Source organism: Piliocolobus tephrosceles, chromosome 6 (genome assembly GCF_002776525.5).
Source record: "Piliocolobus tephrosceles isolate RC106 chromosome 6, ASM277652v3, whole genome shotgun sequence".
In the NCBI taxonomy this organism is placed as follows: Eukaryota; Metazoa; Chordata; class Mammalia; order Primates; family Cercopithecidae; genus Piliocolobus; species Piliocolobus tephrosceles.
In genome coordinates, this window is record NC_045439.1 from 142566350 (window position 1) to 142588826 (window position 22477).

Here is a 22477-nt window from a genome sequence, read left to right on the forward strand (position 1 = left end):
TCCAGGAATGCTCGGGAAGACTCATTTGAGTATAATAAAACTCCGGTCTCCCACACAGCAGGCTCTGCATGAATTACTCTTTCTCTATTGCAATTCCCCTGTCTAGGCAGGGGAATCGGCTCTGTCTAGGCAGAGGGCAATGTGAACCCCTTGGTCGCTTACAAATCTGGTGGCTCATCCGGGATTGCCCTTGTGGCTACCTGCCCATGGTTCAGTGGCCTCACTCCAGTGATGGATCCAGAAGCCAGCCCAAGCAGCTGCCTAGTTCTCTTGGACTGGGGCTGACTCTGGTACTCTCTGTACTGGTGGGGTGCTGCCAACCCAGTGTGCATGGATCTAATTGTAATGGAGAAATAGTCCTGGGGCGATGTCCCTTAACTGTAGCCCTATCACAGGGTGTCTGTATAGCCCCATGATGGGGTGTCTGTCTGTAGCCCCATTGTGGGGTGTCTGGATTGGTGAGTATCCTAGGTGCTGTCAACGCCTCCTTTCTTCTCCCCACTGGTTCTGTAACCCTATGGTGTGGTGTCTGTAGCTCCACCATGGGGTGCCTTGTGTCTGTAGCCCCATTGCAGCATGTCTGTTCAGCTCCTGTGTGGTCTCGGTTGCCTCTTTCTAGCTAGTAGGAAGAGTCTTGGTTTGAGAGACTTATCCTCAATCAGGAAGATTTTGAGGAGGTTTCTCAGATGGATAATAGGAGGATAGTTTGGAAGGGATACTCTTGGAGTTCTTGGTTAGGGATCTGATTTGGAAGGCTTTTGGTCCGTCTCGTCTTTATGTGTGTTTGCATATGTGGAAGGGATCTCAGGAGGGGTTGCTAATGGAAGTCCAGCAGGTCTAACTCAGAGAACGCTCCTTATTTGTCTGGTTACATTTGGTGAGCCCTAAAGAAAGCTCAATAGGCCTGTCTCTTGGGGTGACTATCTGGTCTTTGCCTTGCCCAGAGATCTCATTATGAATTACCATTTGGAGGTCGTCCCTCCTCACCTGGAGTGGATCAGAAACAGGGAGCAACAGGAAAAAGTTTGAGCTTTCCCGGGCTGATATTGGGTGCTGAACGAGGTGACTAATGTCTGTTTTGTTATGTGTATTTTGCTGGGATGGAAAATGTTAATTTGGTTCCCCACGCAGCCCGTTGGGCAGCATCTTGCAAATTAAGAATGTTGCCTATGGTTCCATAAAACAGCAAAGTGGCTTTTATTTTTCTCTTGTAAAGTGGCTTGAACCCCACAGCTATAGCAGAAGTGAGCAGGGTCATCAGAAGCCACTCCGTTCTTCTGGAAGCTGCAGAGAAAGGGAACCCAGAAACCTGGTATGCCAGCAAAAAGGGTAAGAAATTCTTACCAGCCAAATTTCTGGTATCTCTTTCTCTGTTTGGGTAAACAGTAAACTATCGGTCTCTTCTGCAAGGGTTTGATTAATAGAAAAAAGGATTTGTGAGATTAGTCTTAGGCGGTAGCCAATCTGCTGTACTTTGTGCAAAGAATTTGTCTTTCTATGTTCTGTAATGGAGAGAGGGGTATCACAGGATAGAATGTGGGTTTAAGACCCATATAAGCCCGCTTTTCAAGCCAGCCTGGCAGGCTGGTCAGTTACAAACCTTGCTACGGGTCCCTGAAACCAATACTGGATGAAATTTCTCTGTCTTGCTTTGTGTCCTTAAGAGCTTAACTTTGTGACCACGTGGGGATACTTTCTCTTGGTTTCTGCCATCCAGAGGACAGGAATTTTGGGGTTCATGTCATAGTCCTAAAAAATTTTTCTTGAGCAGTTAAAAGCCTGTGCAAGCTTGAAATTGGTTTTTCTAATCTTCTGGGGAGAGCGATAGAAACTGCTCAATGCTGTAACTCAGTAGTTGAGGCTTTGCCTTTTGACAATGGTGGCCTGGGTTTTAGTCTTGGCTTCCGGAATGATTCCTTTCTGGGTTTTATTTATGAAACTGCCATTTATCGAGGTTCCCCCGCGCCGCCCCACCCCAGCCAACCCATGGATAGCTTCTGATTCCCTGTCTTGAATTTTCCTTTCTCTAAACTACCCTGGGGGTGATTCTAAATCTTGTTAAAAAACAAAAAAACAAAAACTGCTTACCATCTCCTTGAGACATGTATGTGTCTATGGTTAAGTTATAACCTTAGCTAAAACTTACTAATTTAGTGTGGGAAGTTAACTGTGGTAGAATTTAAAAGCCAAAAATATTGGTCGCTTAGTGTGGCTAAAATTGGGTAATAAAAATTTTTAAAGGATTTTTTTTTTTTTCTTTTTTTTGAGATGGAGTCTCACTCTGTTGCCCAGGCTGGAGTGCAGTGGCCTGATCTCGGTTCACTGCAAGCTCCGCCTCCCGGGTTCACGCCATTCTCCTGCCTCAGCCTCCAGAGTAGAAGGGACTATAGGTGCCCGCCACCACTCCCGGCTAACTTTTTGTATTTTTAGTAGAGACGGGGTTTCACCGTGTTAGTCAGGATGGTCTCAATCTCCTGACCTCGTGATCTGCCCGCCTTGGCTTCCCAAAGTGCTGGGATTACAGGCGTGAGCCACCGCACCCGGCCCTTAAAAGGATATTTTTTAAAGAGTGCTATGGTTAAACGTCAGCTTAATTAAAAGTGGATAAACAAACAATAGGTATATTTAAAAGGCCTTTATGTTTTTCTCTTTTTGGATCTTGTTTTTTTTCCTGGAAAAAGTTTTTTTCTTCTCAGTCAACTGAATTACTTTTTTTCCATTTTTTTGTCTTGCCACTCTTAATGCACACATGAGAGGCCCTGAGATAACTTCTGGTAGCCTGGGACTCCTTGGGAAAAACAGAGGAGGCGCCACAGACCCCGTTTTGGAAAAAGCTCTGTTTTCCTCATGGAGCCCCAGGAATTAAAAGCAGATAGATCCCTCTCAAAATCAAAGGCTCTGTTCTGTTTTGCATTGTGTTATCTGACAGTTTTTAGTTTTTGGGGGTATCAGAAATGACTTCTCATTATGAGAGAGCTTCGGTGTGTAATAACTAGGTAGGAAATGTACTTTAGGGGATGGCTAATAGTAGTTATGGAGGGATACTTGACTCCATAACTACTCACACTTGGATCAGAGACACTTGCTCTTGGCCACCTGGAAGATAAGGAGACATCCCTGCCCCCGACTGCGAGATGAGACTCCCGTGAGAGATGGGCCGATTACAAAATGGGCTGATTGGCTTTGGGCTGCCTTGAATGGAATGCAGGGTAGATGCACTGCACGGTCTTCTCCCACAGTATTTCCCTCCTCTTGGGGATCCAGGATCCAGTATAAAATGGCACCCTTAATTTTGGGATCTGTCTTTGCCTTCAGCTGCTTATTTGCTGCTTATTTGGCCCTAGAAACGCATGCTTTCCCGGCCCTGTTCCTCCAAGGGCTCCACCCTGAAGCCAGTCATCCAATTAAGAAACTGGCAAATAAGGCCGAGCACGGTGGCTCACGCCTGTAATCCCAGCACTTTGGGAGGCTGAGGCAGGCGGATCACAAGGTCAGGAGATCAAGACCATCCTGGCTAACATGGTGAAACCCCGTCTCTACTAAAAACACAAAAAACTAGCCAGGCGTGGTGGCGGGTACCTGTAGTCCCAGCTACTCTGGAGGCTGAGGCAGCAGAATGACGTGAACCCGGGAGGCGGAGCTTGCAGTGAGCAGAGATGGCGCCACTGCACTCCAGCCTGGGTGAGTGATAGAACAGGACTCTGTCTCCAAAAAAAAAAAAGAAACCGGCAAACGAAAAATCTTACAAGTGCTGAATCTTCTGTCTGTCTGTATTCATATGTGGTGTGTGTGATGTTTGTATAAAAGAGCTCTGATTAAATGGCTTAGAAATATAAGCATTTAAATCAAACATTTTATCAGAAAAATAGAAACTATAATACCTTTTTGTTCACATGACTTTAGTAGTCTTTTGAAAATAAAGACAGTTTTTTTTGTTTTTGTTTTTTCTTTGAGACAGAGTCTCGCTCTCTCACCAGGCTGGAGGGCAGTGGCGCAGTCTCGGCTCACTGCAGCCTCTGCCTCCTAGGTTCAAGTGATTCTCCTGCCTCAGCCTCCCAAGTTGCTGGGACTACAAGCACCCACCACCATGCCCGGCTAATTTTTTTGTATTTTTAGTACAGACAGGATTTCACTGTGTCAGCCAGGATGGTCTCGATCTCCTGACCTTATGATCTACACATCTCGGCCTTCCAAAGTGCTGGGATTACAGGTGTGAGCCACCGCGCCCGACCCCGGAAATAAAGACAGTTTTAAAGATTATTGGTAAAATAAAATGTCTTGAAAATGTAGACATTTGGTCTAAATTAAGGTTAGATATCAGATTTGCTAAATGCTTTATGGTCAGACCGTTTCTTTGACTTTTGAAAATTGTTCAATTTCCCTACTTTGGAGCATTAGATGATAGATAAGGCCTGGGGACATATGGAGAGCCAGGCCCGCCAGCTATGCTAAGAGTCAGACCTTATCTTCATTTCTGGCTGATGTCCTAGGCTCCACCCCAGTACATAATTAAAATCAGTTACTTACCAGGTTTTTCACTAAAAATAAAAGTTGCTAAGATTTAACATTGTAATATGTAGTTGAGACCACTGGAGAAACAGTTTTATATACTAGGTGTGTGGGGAATGTGTTTTTGGTAAAAGATGATAAGAAGGCATGGGAATATGGCTTTTGTGAAAGGGAATGTAATTTTGTCCACTTCAGAGGGTTTTAAAGATTGTCTTAACCTAAAAGAGTAACAGAACAAAACTGAAGGTTTAAGTAAAGGGAAAAGTGTTTGTAAAGGTTTGATCTTGTAAAAAAAATTCTGTGGGTATAAACAAGTTGGCTAAGATTTACAAGAAATTGGCTGGGTGTAGTGGCACTTTGGGAGGCCGAGGACAGGGGATCCCTTGAGGTCAGGAATTCAAGACCAGCCTGGCCAACATGGTGAAACCCCATCTCTACTGAAAAAACTACCAAAAATTAGCTAGGTGTGGTGGGAGGTGCCTGTAATCCTAGCTACTCGGGAGGCTGAGGCAAGAGAATCGCTTGAACCCTGAAGGTGGAGGTTGCAATGAGCTGAGATTGCACCACTGTACTCAAGCCTGGGCAACAGAGTGAGACCATGTCGCAAAAAAAAAAATAAATAAATAAATAAATAAATAAAAGTAAATAAATAAATAAAATAAAAAAGTTTTAAAATAAATTTTAGTTTTTTTTTTTTGAAACGGAGTTTTGCTCTTGTTGCCCATGCTGGAGTACAATGGTGCAATCTCGGCTCACTGCAACCTCTGCCTCCTGAGTTCAAGTGATTCTCCTGCCTCAGCCACCCGAGTAGCCTGGATTACAGGCATGTACCACCACACCCAGCTAATTTTGTAGTTTTGGTAGAGGCGGGGTTTCACCATGTTGGTCAGGCTGGTCTCGAACTCTTCACCTCAGGTGATCCACCTGCCTTGGCCTCCCAAAGTGCTGGGATTACAGGTGTGAGCCACCATATCCTGTCTTTTTTTTTTTTTCTTGAGACAGAGTCTCACTCTATTGCCCAGGCTGGAGTACAGTGGCACGATCTCGCTCACTGCAACCTCTGCCTCCCAGGTTCAAGCCATTCTCCTTACCTCAGCCTCCCGAGTAGCTGGGATTACAGCTTTAAAAATTGTGCTATTGGAATAGAGGAAAAAAGGAAACTTCTAGGACTCTCATGGAGAGCTGGTGTGTTAAACATTGCTAATCCTTTTGTTTTCAGAGTCAAGGTTACTTATTTCTTTAGAGTTATTTGCAACTTTTAACAAGTGAGTAGAATATACTCCTGTGGAAAATTTTGGAGCATATTTGTTTCCCTCTACCTGATTGCTCTAGAATTTGGAAACCATTTGTGTGTATTCTCAATTTATGACAGTATAGTTAATCGCATAAGTGCAATAAGAATCTGTTTTCTTTTGTAACAGGACACCATTGGAGAAACTGGTCATTTTACCAAGGATTTGACTGGAATGGCATGCTTCCTTTAAAGAATTAAAGTTGACTTATCGAGCCAATTAAAGCACTTTGGGGAATCTGGCCTCATACCTTGTCCACAGAGTTCCTGTACAAGGTTCCTGACCTGTGGTAAGTAAAGAATGTCACTTTCTAATAGGCCCAGGAACCCCAAGTTATCTTGGGACCTCAAGAGGAGAGGACTTTGCTCAACTCATAGGTATTTGAGGGTACAAACCCATGGCTGGGCTCAGCTTTTAAAAAATTTTATCTGAGATTCTTCATGGAATAGAGTTCTATCAAAGTCAATTTAAAAAGCCTAAGTGAAAAATAATTATTCTTGCTGTACTTTATGCAAATAATCAGGCCAACTAGAGTAAGACTAAAATTATTTTGTGAACTATAAATCAGTTCTATCATGATTTGCTTTTAATAAAAATGGTGACTGAAATCCCAGCACTTTGGGAGGCCCAGGTGGGTGGATCGCTTGAGGTCACGAGTTCAAGACCAGCTGGCCAACATGGTGAAACCCTGTCTCTACTTAAAAAATACAAAAATTAGCCAGGCATGGTGGTGTGCACCTGTGGTCCCAGTTACTTGGGAAGCTGAGGCATGAGAATTGCTTGAACCCAGGAGGCAGAGGCTGCAGTGAGCTGAGATTGCGCCACTGCACTCCAGCCTGGGTGACAGAGCAAGACTCTGTCTCAAAACAAACAAACAAACAAAGCAGAAACAACAACAAAAAGATTATTGTGGGAGGACTAAGGCTACCAGGTACCCAGACCGATGCATGTCTGGACAAGAAGCCCCTCCTCATGTAACTGCCCAAGGGGTTCACCTTGTCCACTGCCTAGTGACAAAATTATGCTCCAAAAGAAAACTATAGTATACTGTTGTTAGCTGTTCTTGAGGTTTTTTTGCTGCAGGTTAGACTAAATTCTAAATTCCTTGTGGGTTAGAAGTCCCCAAGCTAATGCTTTCAAATCTTTGCTTTTAAAATCCGGGATTGTACTCTTCATCGTAGAACTCGTGATTTACCTTATAGTAGGCTGTTCACTTAAACACTGTAGTAAAACTATAGATGAGAACACTAATGTTTTTCCCACACAAGCCTTGGAAGCCCAGCCAGGCCGGCATGAGTACACTCAGACAGTTACAAAGCAGTTCCACTCTTCTCACCTTGGGGTTCACTCCCATTCCCACAATGTCCCTTGTCAGCAGGAAGAAGCCAGAGCGATTGGCAGCCTTTTCCCATCTTCATAGCCTACACCTTAAGATGAAGGTGTTACAAAATCCAAAGGGAGGGATTGAGACCGCCTTTGCAAAATTATGACTGAGACAATGAAAGAGATCTAACTTAACCGACTCCATCTTGCCTCTAACCTCCAAGCTGTCTTTTTCATTTCTGGGCATAGACTGAACTAACTCTGGGAGAAACTGAGTTTGTAGTTTATAGTTTAAACAAAAATGGTTACAGCCCTTTCCCAAAGCAGACCTCCTTCTTGCCTGGGGACTAGACTAACATTAGCCAAAGGATTAGAAATTATGATTTAGGAATCTTGCAGCTGAAGGCCACAAGATTCTGACTCTCCCTAAACTGCTCCTAAGATCAGTGCTTGGGATATTTTGCAGACCCTGCACTTGATGGATCAGCTGACACCACCCAGATCAATGAACTGGCTCATCTGATCTTGTGGACCCCACCCAGGAACTGACTCAGAGCAAGAAGACAGCTCTGACTCCCTGTGATTTCATTCCTGACCAGTCAGCACTCCTGGCTCACTGGCTCACCCCACCCACCAAGTTATCCTTAAAAACTCTGCTCCCCATATGCTCGGGGAGACTGATTTGAGTAATAATAAAACTCTGGTCTCCTGCACAGCCAGCTCTGCGTGAATTACTCTTTCTCTATTACAATTCCCCTGTCTTGATGAATTGGCTCTGTCTAGAGAGCTGGCAAAGTGAACCCCTTGGGCAATTACACTAGGAGGGGCTTCTGGTCCAGTCATGCATCTGTCTGGGTACCTGGTGGCCTTAGTCCCCCCACAACAATCTTTTTGTTGTTGTTGTCGTTTCTGGGTTTTTTTTTTTTTTTTTTTTTTGAGACAGAGTCTTGTTCTGTCACCTAGGCTGGAGTGCAGTGGCACAATCTCAGCTCACTGCAGCCTCTGCCTCCCGGATTCAAGCAATTCTCATGCCTCAGCTTCCCAAGTAACTGGGACCACAGGTGCACACCACCACGCCTGGCAATTTTTGTATTTTTTATTAGAGACAAAGTTTCACCATGTTGTCCAGGCTGATCTTGAACTCCTGACCTCAAGTGATCAGCCACCTGAGCCTCCCAAAGTGCTGGGATTACAGGCATGAGCTATTGAGCCCGGCCCCTCCACAATCTATCTTTAGAATGTACCACAGCATGTGTGACTCTAGGTGGAAAAAAAATCCATGGCTCTCCATAATCAATACAGGTGACCTGTGACATTAACATCTTTTTTTTCTTTTTAAGACAGAGTTTCACTCTTGTTGCCCAGGCTGGAGTGCAATGGCACAATCTTGGCTCACCACAACCTCCGCCTCCTGGGTTCAAGCGATTCTTCTGCCTCGGCCTCCCGAGTAGTTGGGATTACAGGCATGTGCCACCATTCCCGGCTAATTTTGTATTTTTGGTAGAGACAGGGTTTCTTCATGTTGGTCAGGCTGGTCTCAAACTCCCGACCTCAGGTGATCCGCCCGCCTCGGCCTCCCAAAGTGCTGGGATTACAAACAGGAACCACTGTGCCTGGCCTCACATTAACGCCTTTTTTCAAGCTTTTTTGATTATGGCTTTTAGTAAGTAATACCTTTTGTCGTAATCTAGTACACACATACAGTCATACATAACATAGTAAGCAATATCTATAAACATATATAACGAATACCACAAAACAGTACTTACCTTTACTCTGCAATACACTGGTATTTTCTGTCTATTCTTTTCCATACGATTCTACCTCTAAATGTTAATCATGACTCACTAAATAGATTTCACGATCCATTGAGAGGTTGCGACCTGCAGTTTAGAAAGCACTGCGTGAGCAGACATAATCGTGGTTTTAATGAATGGCAAACTACTTGGGAGTTGTTTATCATCTTGCTGAGGTGGGCATTTGACCCATGCTACAGGGAGGCTGAAGTTCAGGCACGTGTCATTCAGCTGATGAGTGACCTCAGCTTTCCCCCAGCTCCCTGCCCTATGAGTTGGTCCTTTTCTCCCCATGGTGGATTCAGGCATTGGCATGGCAGGATGGACTTCTGGTCCTTCCAACTCTAGGACCCACGCACATGTTCCCAGTGTTCGTTAGAGACCTTCCTTATTTTTGACTTTTCCAGGCCCTCACTGAGTGACCTCAAACAAGTCATTTCCTATCTGAGGTTCTCAGATATAAAATAGGAAGAAGGGTGGATTGAACTAGCCTGTGTTTCTCACAATAGTGGGGGAGGCAGTTTGCAGCAACAGGATGTGTATAATATGTATTTTTTTCTGGAAGATTTGGAGAAAATAAATTTTTGTGTTAAAACAACTTTAAACTATGGAGCAGACTACAAAGAGCATGTGCTTTTTTATGATACTTTTTTATTGTGGTAAAATATACATAACATAAAATGTATCATGCTAAGCCCTTAAAAATGTGTAATTCATTGGTATTGAGTACATTCACATTGTTGTGCAACTATGACCACCATCCATCTCCACAACTTTTCATCTTCCCAAATAGAAACTATGTATCCCTTAAACACTCATTCCCCATCCCCCCTACCCACCTCCCTGGCCCCCCTGCCAGACTGTCTTTACATAAATGTCTCTATAAATTTGTCTATTCCAGGCATGTCATCTTAGTGGAATCATACAATATTTGTCCCTTTGTGTCTGGCTTATTTGACTTAATGTTTTCAAGCCTTACCCACGTTGAAACACGTATTAGAATTCTAGTCCTTTTTTTTTTTTCTTTTTTTAAGAAATAGGGTCTTGCTCTGTTGTCCAGGCTGGAGTGCAGTGGTGTGATCACAGCTCACTGTGGCCTTGTTCTCCTGAGCTCAAGCAGTCCTCCCACCTCAGCCTCCAGAGTAGCTGAGATTACAGGCATGAACTACCACATTGGGCCTTTTATTCTTTCCTAAGGCTGAGTAATATCCTGTAATATAGATATACCACATTTTGTTCATCCATTCATCTGCTGATGAGCATTTGGGCTTCCACCTTTTGGTTGCTGTGAATAATGCTGCTGTGAAAATTGGTTTAGAAACACCTGCTTCAGGCTGTGCACGGTGGCTCACACCTGTAATCCCAGTACTTTGGGAGGCCAAGGTGGGCAGATCACTTGAGCCCAGGAGTTTGAGACCAGCCTGGACAATACAGGGAGGCCTCATTTCTACAAAAAATACAAATTAGATGGTGTGGTGGCATGCGTCTGTGGTCCCAGCTACTTAGGAGGCTGAGGTGGGAGGATCACTTAATCCCAGGAGGTCAAGGCTGCAGTGAGGCACTTTCAGCCTGGGCAACAGAGTGAGACCCTGTCTCAAAAAAAGAAAAAAAAAAAATCTGTTTCAGCCTCTTTCTCTTCTTTTGGGTATATACGTAGAAGTGAAATTGCTGGATTATATAGTAATTCTGTTTAACTTTCTGAGAAACTGTCATACTGTTTTCCATAGCTATTGCACCACTTTACAGTCCCACCAGAAATGCATTAGTTTCAATTTCTCCACACCCTTGCCAATACTTACCTTCTGTGTTTTTTGTTTGTTTTGTTTTTTGATAGCAGTCATCCTAATGGCTGTGAAGCAGTATCCCATTATGGTTTTGAATTGTGCTTCCCTAATGACTAGTGGTGCTGAGAATCTTTTCACGCGCCTGTTGGTTGTTTGTTCTTTTATTATTGTTATTATTATTATTATTTCTTTTATATTGGTTGTTTGCACATTTGGGGGAAAAATATCTATTCAAGCCATTTGCCCATTTTTGAATTGGCTTGTTTGGAATTTTTTTGTCAAGTTCTGGGAATTCTTTATATATTCTGGATATTAGTCTCTTATAGATATCTGATTTGCAAATCTCCCATTCTGTGGGCTGTCTTTTCACTCTCTTGATAGTGTCCCTTGATGCATACAGGTTTTTTATTTTGATCACATGTTTTAACGTAAAATGGTCTGAAAGCAGCTGGGGCCCCTGCTCCTAGGCTCTGCCTCCCTCCATCCTCCCCCAGGGTGCTATTCAGTCCTTGGAGGTGGTAAGGACTGCCAGGGCCTTCTGGCACAGTGATGGGATCAAGACTTGGCCTTGGTCACCTCCTGGGCTCTGTGCTGTTTTCTGTCCACATAAAGGAGATTAGACAGGAGCCCCAGGGGTAGGAGAGGATTAAAAGTGTGGCTCAGCCACCCAGAACCCGCCTGAATGCAGGACCTCCTCTTCACCTCTCACTCTCTGTTCTTCTCCAGCCATGCTCGGACCCTGCACCTTGCAGCGCTGGCTAAAGAAGCCAACTCCTCCCACCACACGCAGGAGGCATTCAGACCACTCTGAGGATAAGTAGAAAGGTGATGCTGGCTTCTCTCTCCCGACATCTCCTTGCTGCCTTCTCACAGAACCTGAAACCCCTCTGTTAGCCTTGCTTCTTTGAGTCAAATGTATGACCACTTGTCTGAAATGCCTTCAACAAAATCCAGACATCCAGTGGTCATTTAGACTGGATGGCTTCTCAGAAGCTTCCTGGTCTCGTGTTTCCATTCTAAAGCAAGCACGGAGAAATTTCCTACCAGTGTTCTTTGCCTTTGCTATGCGTTACCCGACTATGAGTTGAGTGTTTTGTTTTCCAATATATTTTTCAGGAACAAGGAAGTGGCATTACAGCTGGGTCTATCCAGAGTTTTTCATATTCAGAGTCACTGCGTTCCATTATTAGAGTAGGCTGTCTGGGGGAACATGGGTAATCCTGGACTTTCCCAGTGAATATTTATTTGGGATCCTTTCAGAAGGCACTTGACACAATCAGGGAAAGAAATAGAGGCAAAAAAATGTAACACAGATTGAGATTTATTCCCAGGAGTATGGTCTTCCAGTTGCAAATCCTGGTTTTGTGGTAAAAGAGTCTTTAAAGATTCCTTTAAAGAGCTGAGTAGTGAGTTTAGAGAAAGTAATCATTGCAGATGAACTTAGGCCAACTTATCATTTACAATGACTATTTCATCAATCAATTTCAACATGCACTTTTTTTGTGACATTTTAACAGCTCTGAAATCAAGATTCATTTCCTATCAGCGGTGCCTCATGATAAAATCGGCAACATTTGTGTGTGTGTGTGTGTGTGTATTAGTGGTAGGCAAAAATAGTGGCATGACTTCCAGCTGATAGTGTCTGAAGTTGATTGAAATACAGTCCTAGGCTCATTCTGTCTGCAGGTACCTGAGAACTAGAAGGACCCCCACAATCTCAGCACCAGGTAGCACAACACAATGAAAGATTCAGGGTGAGTTCCATCATGCATATCTTTTTTTTTTTTTTTTTAGCAAGCAGACAGAGAAACAGTGTAATGACCTAGCAAACCCCAGCAAGATACTCTTCCTCTTGAGTGGCTGGGACCACAGGCACATGCCACCATGCCCAGCTTATTTTTGCATTTTTGGTAGAGACGGGGTTTCACCATGTTGCCCAGGCTGGTTTTGAACTCCTGGACTCAAGCAATTCACCTGCCTCGGCCTCCCAAAGTACTGAGATTACAGGTGTGGACCACCGTGCCTGGCTACAGCAAACTACTCTTTTAGGAACTCTTAGGTACATCTTGCTTGAAAGTTCATGCATGACTGATGTGACAGCTGTCTTGTGGCATGCTTCAGCTGAACTTCTAGTTGTATTCAAACCATTGACTCTTCCCTAAAAGGCTTATCTGGACTCATTTGGAGGAGTGCCTCTTTGGGGTGTACCATAGCTGTCACGCAAGAGAGAGGGAAGCTTCTCACTAATTCACATATCTCTAATTCCACTCATTTCTCCAAAGAAACAGCATTCACTCTGCTAATTAGTAAACCCTCTGGTGTTGATTAAAAATAACCTCAACTGAATCCAAGCTGTACTCTCTGGAATGTGTGTGTGAGTTTATGATTCGTCTTTCAAATGCTAACTAACCACCCCCACCAGGGGTATGGATTAAAACTAACATTTTCATATCATGTTATCTATGTGAAGTATTTGAAAGCAAATTGCAAACAGCATAATAATAGTAAATGAGTACTTGTGACTTGGGACACATTTTTCAGCAGTTAGCATTAAACACAGCTTTAACAAGTATAGATTTCAAACAACTTTGTTGGTGGTGAGAGTATTTTTCAAGTAAACTGTGTGAGGTGACTCAAAAGAGTGGCCGTAGTTGTGAAGATGTTCTTGCTGATTTTGAATACACTTATTTCTATGAAATATGAGTGGAGGCTGGGCACCGTGGCTCATGCCTGTAATCCCTGCATTTTGGAAGGTCGAGACAGGTGGATCACTTGAGCTCAGGAGTTAAAGACCTGTCTGGCCAACATGGTGAAACCTTGTTTCTACCAAAACATACAAAAATTAGCTGGGCATGGTGGTGTGCTATAGCCCTAGCTACTTGGGAGGCTGAGGTGGGAGAAACTCTTGAACCCAAGAGGCGGAGGTTGCAGTGAGCCGAGATCACACCACTGTACTCCAGCATGGGTGACAGAGTGAGACCCTGTCTCAAAAGAAAAGAAAAAGAAAAAAGAAAAGGGACCGAAGAAAGGAAAGAAGGAAGGAAGGAAGGAAGGAAGGAAGAAAGGAAGGGAAATATGAGTGGAAAAGCTATTTTAAAATTGATATATTGAATATGTAATATTCAATATTCATATAAATATATGAATATATTTAGGGGTTCTGAATATGTATGCCTAACTAATTAATAAATTAATGCTGTGAAGAGACTTTATTAGTTTATTTGTATTACTAGAGGTTATTAAGTTTTTGGACCCTCTCACTGGGAAAATTGTCCATAGGCTTATAATTTGGCCACCTTTTATATAAACATATTTGATAGGTTATGAGGTTTGCTAACTGTGTCCTTCAAGGCCTAAGATCCACAGAGTGTAGGCTAAAGTTCACTGTTCGGGGATCTTTATGGATGGGCCCCTAGCCTAAGAGGAATGAGACAGCCAAATGCAAATTTCACCTCTTAGTAATTTTGCTTGGTCTTGAATGGAAAAGTTTTAGCTTGAAACCTCCTGATGGTGATTTTGCTGTTGATTTGCCTGTTTTGTTTTCTTTTTTAAGGCTATTTCAGGGGAGCTCAGCATGTCCTGGAGAGTGTATTAAACACACACCCTCTTTTTGTTTTGATTTTTTTGAAGCTATTTAAAACTTATTTTAAAGCTTCGGAACTCTCTTTTAAATGAAATCTTACATTCAGGATTTGATTCCTAGGTAAAAAAAGACATCTTGCATAGCCGGGGGTGCCTGTAGTCCCAGGTACTTGGGAAGCTGAGGCAGGAAGATGCTTGATGCCAGGAATTCGAGGCTGCAGGGTGCTGTGATCACACCTGTGAATAGCCACTGCACTCTAACCTGGGCAACAGAGTGAGACCCTTTCTTGAAAAACAAAATAAAACAAATGAAATCTTATACACAAATACACTGTTAAAACATTGGCAGAGCTTTACAGTTATGTTTTGATTTCAGAACTCTTAGAGGCCCTTTTGTTTCATTCAAAATGTTTCTAGACCTCTGCAGAAAGAGATAACAAACCAAGTTGCTGTTTGAAATACTGGAAATTGCAAACTGGATTTTACAGTGTTGGTGAAATTCAGAGCTTGGATTATGATGGAAAGAAGCTAAAAAGACCAGTGAGTTCATTTCATGCTCAATCATAACTGAAATGATTAACCACAGGCACAACATAGGAATCGGTGGCCACGCATGATGACTTCCTGTGATTGGCCATGGATATTTTGTAATTTTTTTTTTTTTTTTTGCGGGGGACAGAGTCTCACTCTGTCACTCAGGCTGGAATGCAGTGATACAATCATAGCTCACTGCAGCCTCCACCTCCTGGCCCAAACCATTCTCCCACCTTAGCCTCCCAAGTGGCTGGGACAACAGGCATGTGCCACCACGCCCAGCTAATATTTTTTGTAGGGAGGAGGTATCACTATGTTGCCCAGGCTGGTCTTAAACTTTTGGGCTCAAGTGATCCTCTCGCCTTGACCTTCCAAAGTGCCACCTTTTATCACCTTTTATGTAATTACAAGTGTGAGCCACCACGTCCAGCTGCAATTTTTTTTTTTTTGAGTTCACAGTTTAACACTGTCACCCAAGCTGAAGTGCAGTGGCTTGATCTTGGCTCACTGCAACCTCCAACTCCCAGGTTCAAGCAATTCTCCTGCCTCAGCCTCTGAAGTAGCTGGGACTACAGGCATACACCACCATACCTGGCTAATTTTTGTATTTTTATTTATTCATTTCTATTTTTTATTCTTTTGAGATGGAGTCTCTGTCACCCGGCTGGATTGCAGTGGTGCGACCTCTACTCACTGCGAACTCCGCTTCCTGTATTCAAGCGATTCTCCTGCTTCAGCCTCCTGAGTAGCTGGGATTACAGGCACCCACCACCATGCCAGGTTAATTTTTTCTGTGTGTTTTTAGTAGAGATGGGGTTTCACCATGTTGGCCAGACTGGTCTCAAACTCCTGACCTCAGGTGATCCGCCTGCCTCGGCCTTCCAAAGTGCTGGGATTACAGGCGTGAGCCACCACACCAGGCCTCCAGCTGCAATTTTTGACAAACTTAAAGATTTACATTTTAAATGCAAAATAATTACGGATTAGCAACAGAGTTTCTTATTTATCTGGAGGGCAAGAAAACATGACACAAGAAATCTCACACTTTTGAAACAGGAGGATCAAGTTGGTTCTTACCTGATAGTTTGGGTCAAGCTAATTAATTGGCAAAGAGGTTCATTGTTTAGCATCTAAGTTATAAACATCATTGTAAACATTCTGTATTTTCCATTTTCTCTCAGTCAGAAAGAGAAATTAAGTCCTAGTGTCTGCTAGGGTTTGAGTAAGTTCCTTTAATTAAAGTAAATTCTCTTCTTAAAAGGAAACTTACACCTCATATTTTCTTTCTCAAAGGGAGGGCCTTATATTATTATGTTTTCACTATAATCCAGAAAAAGGTGGGCATCTTCTGGTTAAAGTAGGGACAGAAGTGACCTCTCTTTCTCCCTGGTTGCCATTACCATCTCTACTCCTCCAAAAGTGGTGTCTTAGTCTGTTTGAGCTGCCATAACAAAATATCACAGATGAGTGACTCACAGACAACAGAAATTTCTCACAGTTCTGGAGGCTGGCACTTCAGTAGATTTGGTGCTTTTGTTCCATAGACACTGTGTCTTCTTGCTGTGTCTTCATATGGCCGAAGGGCAGGTGAGTTCTCCGGGGCCTCTTTTATCAGGGCATAAGTCCCATTCATGAAGCCTCTGTCCTCATGACCTAACTACCTCCCAAAGACCTCACTTCTAAATATCATGGCATCAGGAATTAAGCTTCAACGTATGAATTTTTAGGGTGATACAAACATTCAACCTATAGCACAGGAGCATAACCAAGGACCCCACAGAGGGCAGTTTCAAAGCCTCCAATCTCTTGAGTCTCCGCAGCCAACAGTCCTCAGCTCAAAGGGCAGGGCTCCATGGACCACTAACATCTCTCCCACCCCTAACTCCCTCCACAGACCTTCAGGCAAACCAGAAACCAAAGACCGCCTACTGGCTGTGTGATCTCGGGCAAGGTCCCTAACTTTTGGACACCTCTGTTTTCCTCTCAACAAAATAGAAAATTAATTTTCCTGCCTGAAAATTAATAATAGCAAGTGTTTGTGGAACCCTTGCTTTTGTGGCAGACCTTTTACATGGGTTATGTCTCTTAAGTATAACAAGAACCCTATGAAGAAAGTACTGTGATTTTAATTTTACACATGGGGAAACTGAGGCACAGGGCGTTAAGTAACTTACCTAAGGTTACACAGGAAATGGCGAAGCAGTCTTTGAACGTAGGTGGTTTGAACCCAGCACTCGGGCCCTTACCCACGTTGCTGGGATTTCTCAGATGGCTGTGGTGAGGGTGAATGAGATGGGACAGGCAGGCGAGGTGACCAGCATAGGTTTGGTTCAGAGTCGGAGAGAGTTTCCCTGCTTCTCACGGTTTGCAGGTGTTAGTTGGGTACTGTGAGAGTTAATTTTAGGTGTCAACTTGGCAGGAGACATGTTCCAAGATGTTCTTCCAAGAAGGCCTGAGATTGCATATGGTACTAGACCCCAGAGATGGTAGATTTCCAATCTGATACCCAAGATGGCTACTAGGTGACCGGAGGGGCAGGTAACTGTACTCAGTGAACACACTAGACAAAGGGGAATTCGTAGGGATTCACTGCCCAGGCCCAGTGGAGTGGGATGGTGTGAGATTTCACTGTGCCACTCGAACTATGCACTATTCAAAACTTATGAATTATTTCTGGAATTTTCTATTTAATATTTTTAGACTGCCATTGACTTCAGGTAACTAAAAAAATGGAAGGCAAAACCTTGGATGATTGGGGGAATATTCTACCTTGAGAACTGGAAAAGCATCATTTTGGGGTATACCTGGGAGGGTGTTTCCAGGAGAGATTGGCATGTGAGTCAGTGGACTGCATGGGGAAAATTTGCCTGTAATGTGGGCGGACACCATCCTGTGGGCGGACACCATCCAATCGGCATCCCCACCCACAGTGGTACGGCCTTCCCACCTCTGTCTGCGGGTAAAACTCTGATCGCCCAAGGAACGAGAAATGGCCTCTCCAAGGCAGTTGCCAAGAAAGATAACTGGTGATTCTCCTCAGGACCCACACATATCACTCATCTTTGCTTCTAGACTTGCAACCAGATGTGAATCCCGGCAGGCCCCTGAAGGTGAGGCCCAAAATGTGCCCCACAAGGAGCTGAACTACCCTCATAAGAACCAAATTCAGGGAACATGTGTGGGGATGGCTATCAGGGTGTGGGATAATGTGGAAGGAACATCAAGTTGGATCAGGCCGAATTTATTGCTGTGGGCACACTAAACAAAGATCCTGCATGTAATGTTCTGGCGTAGGGAGTTAGGAAAAGCACAACACTTTGGTTAGTTGGCTGAAACATGAATCAAACCATGAGCCACTATTAACAAGTTAGAGATGTTCAATATCCCTTAGTTTATTTTATTTTTTTTTTTTAATTTTTGAGATGGAGTTTCACTCTTGTTGCCCAGGCTGGAGTGCAATGGTGTGGTCTCGGCTCACTGAAACCTCTGCCTCCTAGGTTCAAGGATTCTCCTGCCTCAACCTCCCGAGTAGCTGGGATTACAGGTGCCTACCACCATGCCCAGCTAATTTTTGTATTTTTAGTAGAGACGGGGTTTCACCATGTTGTCCAGGCTGATCTCAAACTCCTGACCTCAAGTGATCGGCCCACCTTGGCCTCCCAAAGTGCTGGGATTACAGGCGTAAGCCATGGTGCCTGGCCTTCCCTTAGTTTCAAGTAGAGGAAGGGATTCACAGGCTTAGGGAGATCAGAAGGCTAGAGTGGATTTTTCATTTAAGACCTATTCATCCTAAAGAGCTTTGATTGCTCACTTCTGTAGGCCAGACTTTACAATGGGAAAAGTAGTTGCTCAATTGGAAAAGTTAAATGCAGTGGGAATAACTGGATCCCAGGGTGGCAGGGGCCATGTGGTAGCACTCAGCTCCAACGGCAAAGTGGGTATAGTTATGGTCATGGACAGCAGAGGCAGAGAACCAATCAGAATCATCTGTTTCATGCAGCTCTATGGCATTGGTTGGTCTAGAAGTGAAATAGAAAGTCTACTACAATATTACTTGATCTGTATAAGCAGACAACTTTCAGGTCAAGTCAACAAAGGCCTAATTCAGAGTGTAAGAACAGGCTAGACGTGGTGGATCACACCTGTAATCCCAACACTTTGAGAGACCGATGCAGGCAGATAACTTGAGGTCAGGAGTTTGAGATCAGCCTGGCCCACATGGTGAAACCCTGTCTCTACTAAAAATACAAAAATTAGCCAGGTATGATGGTGCACGCCTGTAGTCCCAGCTACTTGGGAGGCTGAGGCACAAGAATCGCCTGAACTCAGGAGTCGGAGGCTGCAGTGAGCCAAGATTGAGCCACGGCACTCCAGCCTGGGCAACAGAGTGAGACCTGTCTCAGAAAAAATAAAAAATAAAAAAATCACACACACACACACACACACAACAAACAAACAAACAAACAAAACCAGAGTGTAAGAACAGAGACTCAGAGTCAGCTCTGTGCTGATGTTGAGTCCAGGAGGCCCAAAATGTTACTGTGGCCCTCTAGTCAGAGGCGAGGCTCATAGAGGTGAGGTGATCACCAGAGTTGTAGCTCGGGTCTGACTCACAGTGGGTCCAAGGGAATAGACATACTTAGAGGCTGGCAAGAATCCCCACATTACTTCCCTAACCTGTGAGGGGAGGGCTATTGTGGTGGAAATGGCCAAATGAAAGCCATTAGAGCTGTCTCTACCTAGAAACATAATAAATCAAAAACAATATCGCATTCCTGGAGGGATTGCGGAGATTAGTGCTGCTATCAAGGACTTGAAGACACAGGGGCGGAGATTCCCACCACATCCTCATTCAGCTTACATATTTGGCCTGTGCAAAAGACAGATGGATCCTGAATAATCCAGAAGACAGTGGATTATTGCAAGCTTAACCAAGTGGTGACTCTAATTGCAGCTGCTGTCCCAGGTATGGTTTCATTTCTTGAGCAAAATAACACATCTCCTGGTACCTGGTATGCTGCCATTCATCTGGGCACCCGGTCATGCACTTTGCTTGGAAGGAGAAATGGCCGGATGTATACAGTATACTGATTCATGGGTTGTAGCCAGTGGTTTGGCTGGATGGTCAGGAATATGGAAGAAACATGACTGGAAAATTGGTGACAAGGAAATTTGGGGAAGAGGTATGTGGATGGACCTCTCTGATTGGATAAAGGAGGTGAAGATATTTGTGTCTCATGTTAGTAGTTACCAAAGAGTGACCTCGTCAGAGGAGGACTTTAATAATCAAGTGGATAGAATGACCTGTTTTATAGATGCCAGTCAGCCTCTTTCACCACCCATCCCTGTCATCATCCGAGAGTCTCATGAATAAAGTGGCCATGGTGGCAGGGATGGAGGTTATGCACTGGCTCAGCAACATTGACTTCCACTCACTGAAGCCAACCTGGCTACAACCACTGCTGAGTGCCCAATCTGTCAGCAGCAGAGACCACCACTGGGTCCCTGATGTGGCACCATTCCCTGGGGTGATCAGCCAGCTACCTGGTGGCAAGTTGCTTACACTGGACCCCCTCCATCGTGGAAGAGGCAGTGTTTTTTCCTTACTGGAATACATATTTAATCTGGATATGGATTTGTCTCCCCGAATGTGATACTTCTGTCGAAACTACCATCCACGGACTCATAGAATGCCTTATCCATTGCCATGGTATTCCACACAATATTGCTTTTGACCAAGAAACTCATTTTACAGCCAAAGAAGTATGACAATGGGCCCATGCTCATGGAATTCACTGTTTTTACCATGTTCCTGTTATTCCGAAGCAGCTGGCTTGATAGAACAGTAGAATGGCCTTTTGAAGTCATAATTACAGAGCCAGCTAGGTGGCAATACCTTGCAGGGCTGGGGCAAGGTTGTCCAGAAGGCTGTACATGCTCAGAATCAGCGTTCAATATATGGTACTATTTCTCCCACAGCCTGGATTCACAGGTGCAGGAATCAAAGAAATGGAGAGGGTGAGGGGCACCACTCACCATTATCGCTAGTGACTCACAAACAAAACTTTTGCTTCCTGTTTCCAAGAAGATTTGATGCTCTGCTGGTCTAAAGGTCTTAGTTCCAGAGGGAAGAATGCTTCCACCAGGAGACACAACAATGATTCCACTGAGCTGGAAGTTAAGACTGCCACCCAGCCACTTTGGGCTTCTCATGCCTCTGAATCAACAGGCTAAGAAAGGAGTGATGCTTTGGGCTGGGATGATTGATGTGGATGACCAAGAAGAAACTGCCCTTCTACCCGACAATGGGAGTGAGGAAGAGTATGTTTGCCTCTCAGTATTATCCTGCTCTGTGATTAAGGTCAATGGGAAACTATAACAACTCAATCTAGGCAGTACTAACAAATGGCCCAGACCCTTCAGGAATTAAGGTTTAGGCCAACCCATTAGGTAAAGGACCATGACCAACTAAGGTGCTTACTGAAGGCAAAGAGAATGCAGAAGGGGTAGTATAAGACGATAGTTATCAATACCAACTACAAACATGATCAGTTACAGAACCAAGGACTGTAATCGTCATGAGTAGTTCCTCCCTGTTTTGTTAAGAATATGTTTCCATGTATATGTACATATATTAACAAATATCTTTGTTTTTTGTGCTTCTCTTATTTCTTTATCATGTAATATAAGATTCATTGACCTCGTATCAGTAGTTAAGTATTATTAATGTTATATCATAGTATTTAAGTTATGAGATATCAAGAGAAGAGTAAACATCACCCAAGAACTTTACCTCCTCTTCTGTGGAAGGGATTAGTGCGTTTTGGGTTGCATGCAGGATAATTGTATCATGTTATGCAGAACTATTTTCTTGTTATTGTCTTTATTTGGAGATTAAATATGATTTAGGAGATGCAGATGGGTGCCAAGTTGACAGGGGGGAGACTTGTGATGGTTAATCTTAGGTGTCCACTTGACTGGATTAGGGAATACCTAGAGAAATGCTAAGAGTGATTTCTGGGTGTGTCTGTGAGGATGTTTCCAGAGGAGATTGGGTTGTGAGTCCATGGACCAAATGGGGAAGATCCGCCCTCGGTGTGGGCAGACACCATCCAATCAACAAGGGCCCAGATAGAACAAAAAGAGGAAATTCAAATTCTCTCTCTCTTTCTCCTGGAGCTGGGGCACCCGTCTTCTCCTTCCCTTGGGCATCAGAACTCCAGGCTCTCTGGCCTTTGGACTCTAGGACTTGCACCTTCACCCCACAGAGTTCTCAGGGCCTTGTGCCTCAGCCCAAGAGTTAAACCATCAGCTTCCCTCATTCTGAGTCTGTAGGACTTGGACTGAGCCACACTGCTGGCATCCTGGTGTCTCCAGCTTGTTGTTAGACAGCCTGTTGTGGGAATTCTTGGCTGCTATTATCACACGAGCCAATTCCCCTATCACCCATCTCTCTCTCTCTCTCTCTCTTTCTCTCTCTCTCTACCTACCTATCTACCTATCTACTTCGTTCTGCCTCTCTGGAGAACTCTAATACAGGTGTATATTTGTCTTCTTTCTTCTTTCTTTCTCTTTCCCTTTCCTTTCCTTTCCTTTCCTTTCCTTTCCTTTCCTTTCCTTTCCTTTCCTTTCCTTTCCTTTCCTTTCCTTTCCTTTC

General features: G+C 43.9%; 1 protein-coding gene across 4 annotated transcripts in view; it reads left to right on the forward strand.

Moving 5' to 3' along the window:
* Positions 1-22477, forward strand: part of PAQR5 (progestin and adipoQ receptor family member 5) — a 101395-nt gene that overhangs the window by 32041 nt on the left and 46877 nt on the right. For all 4 annotated transcript variants that reach the window (XM_023220725.1, XM_023220724.1, XM_023220728.1 and 1 more), the window contains one exon: positions 5931-6090. The gene's annotated coding sequence lies outside the window, so the exon portion shown is untranslated. The remainder of the gene's footprint in view (positions 1-5930; positions 6091-22477) is intronic.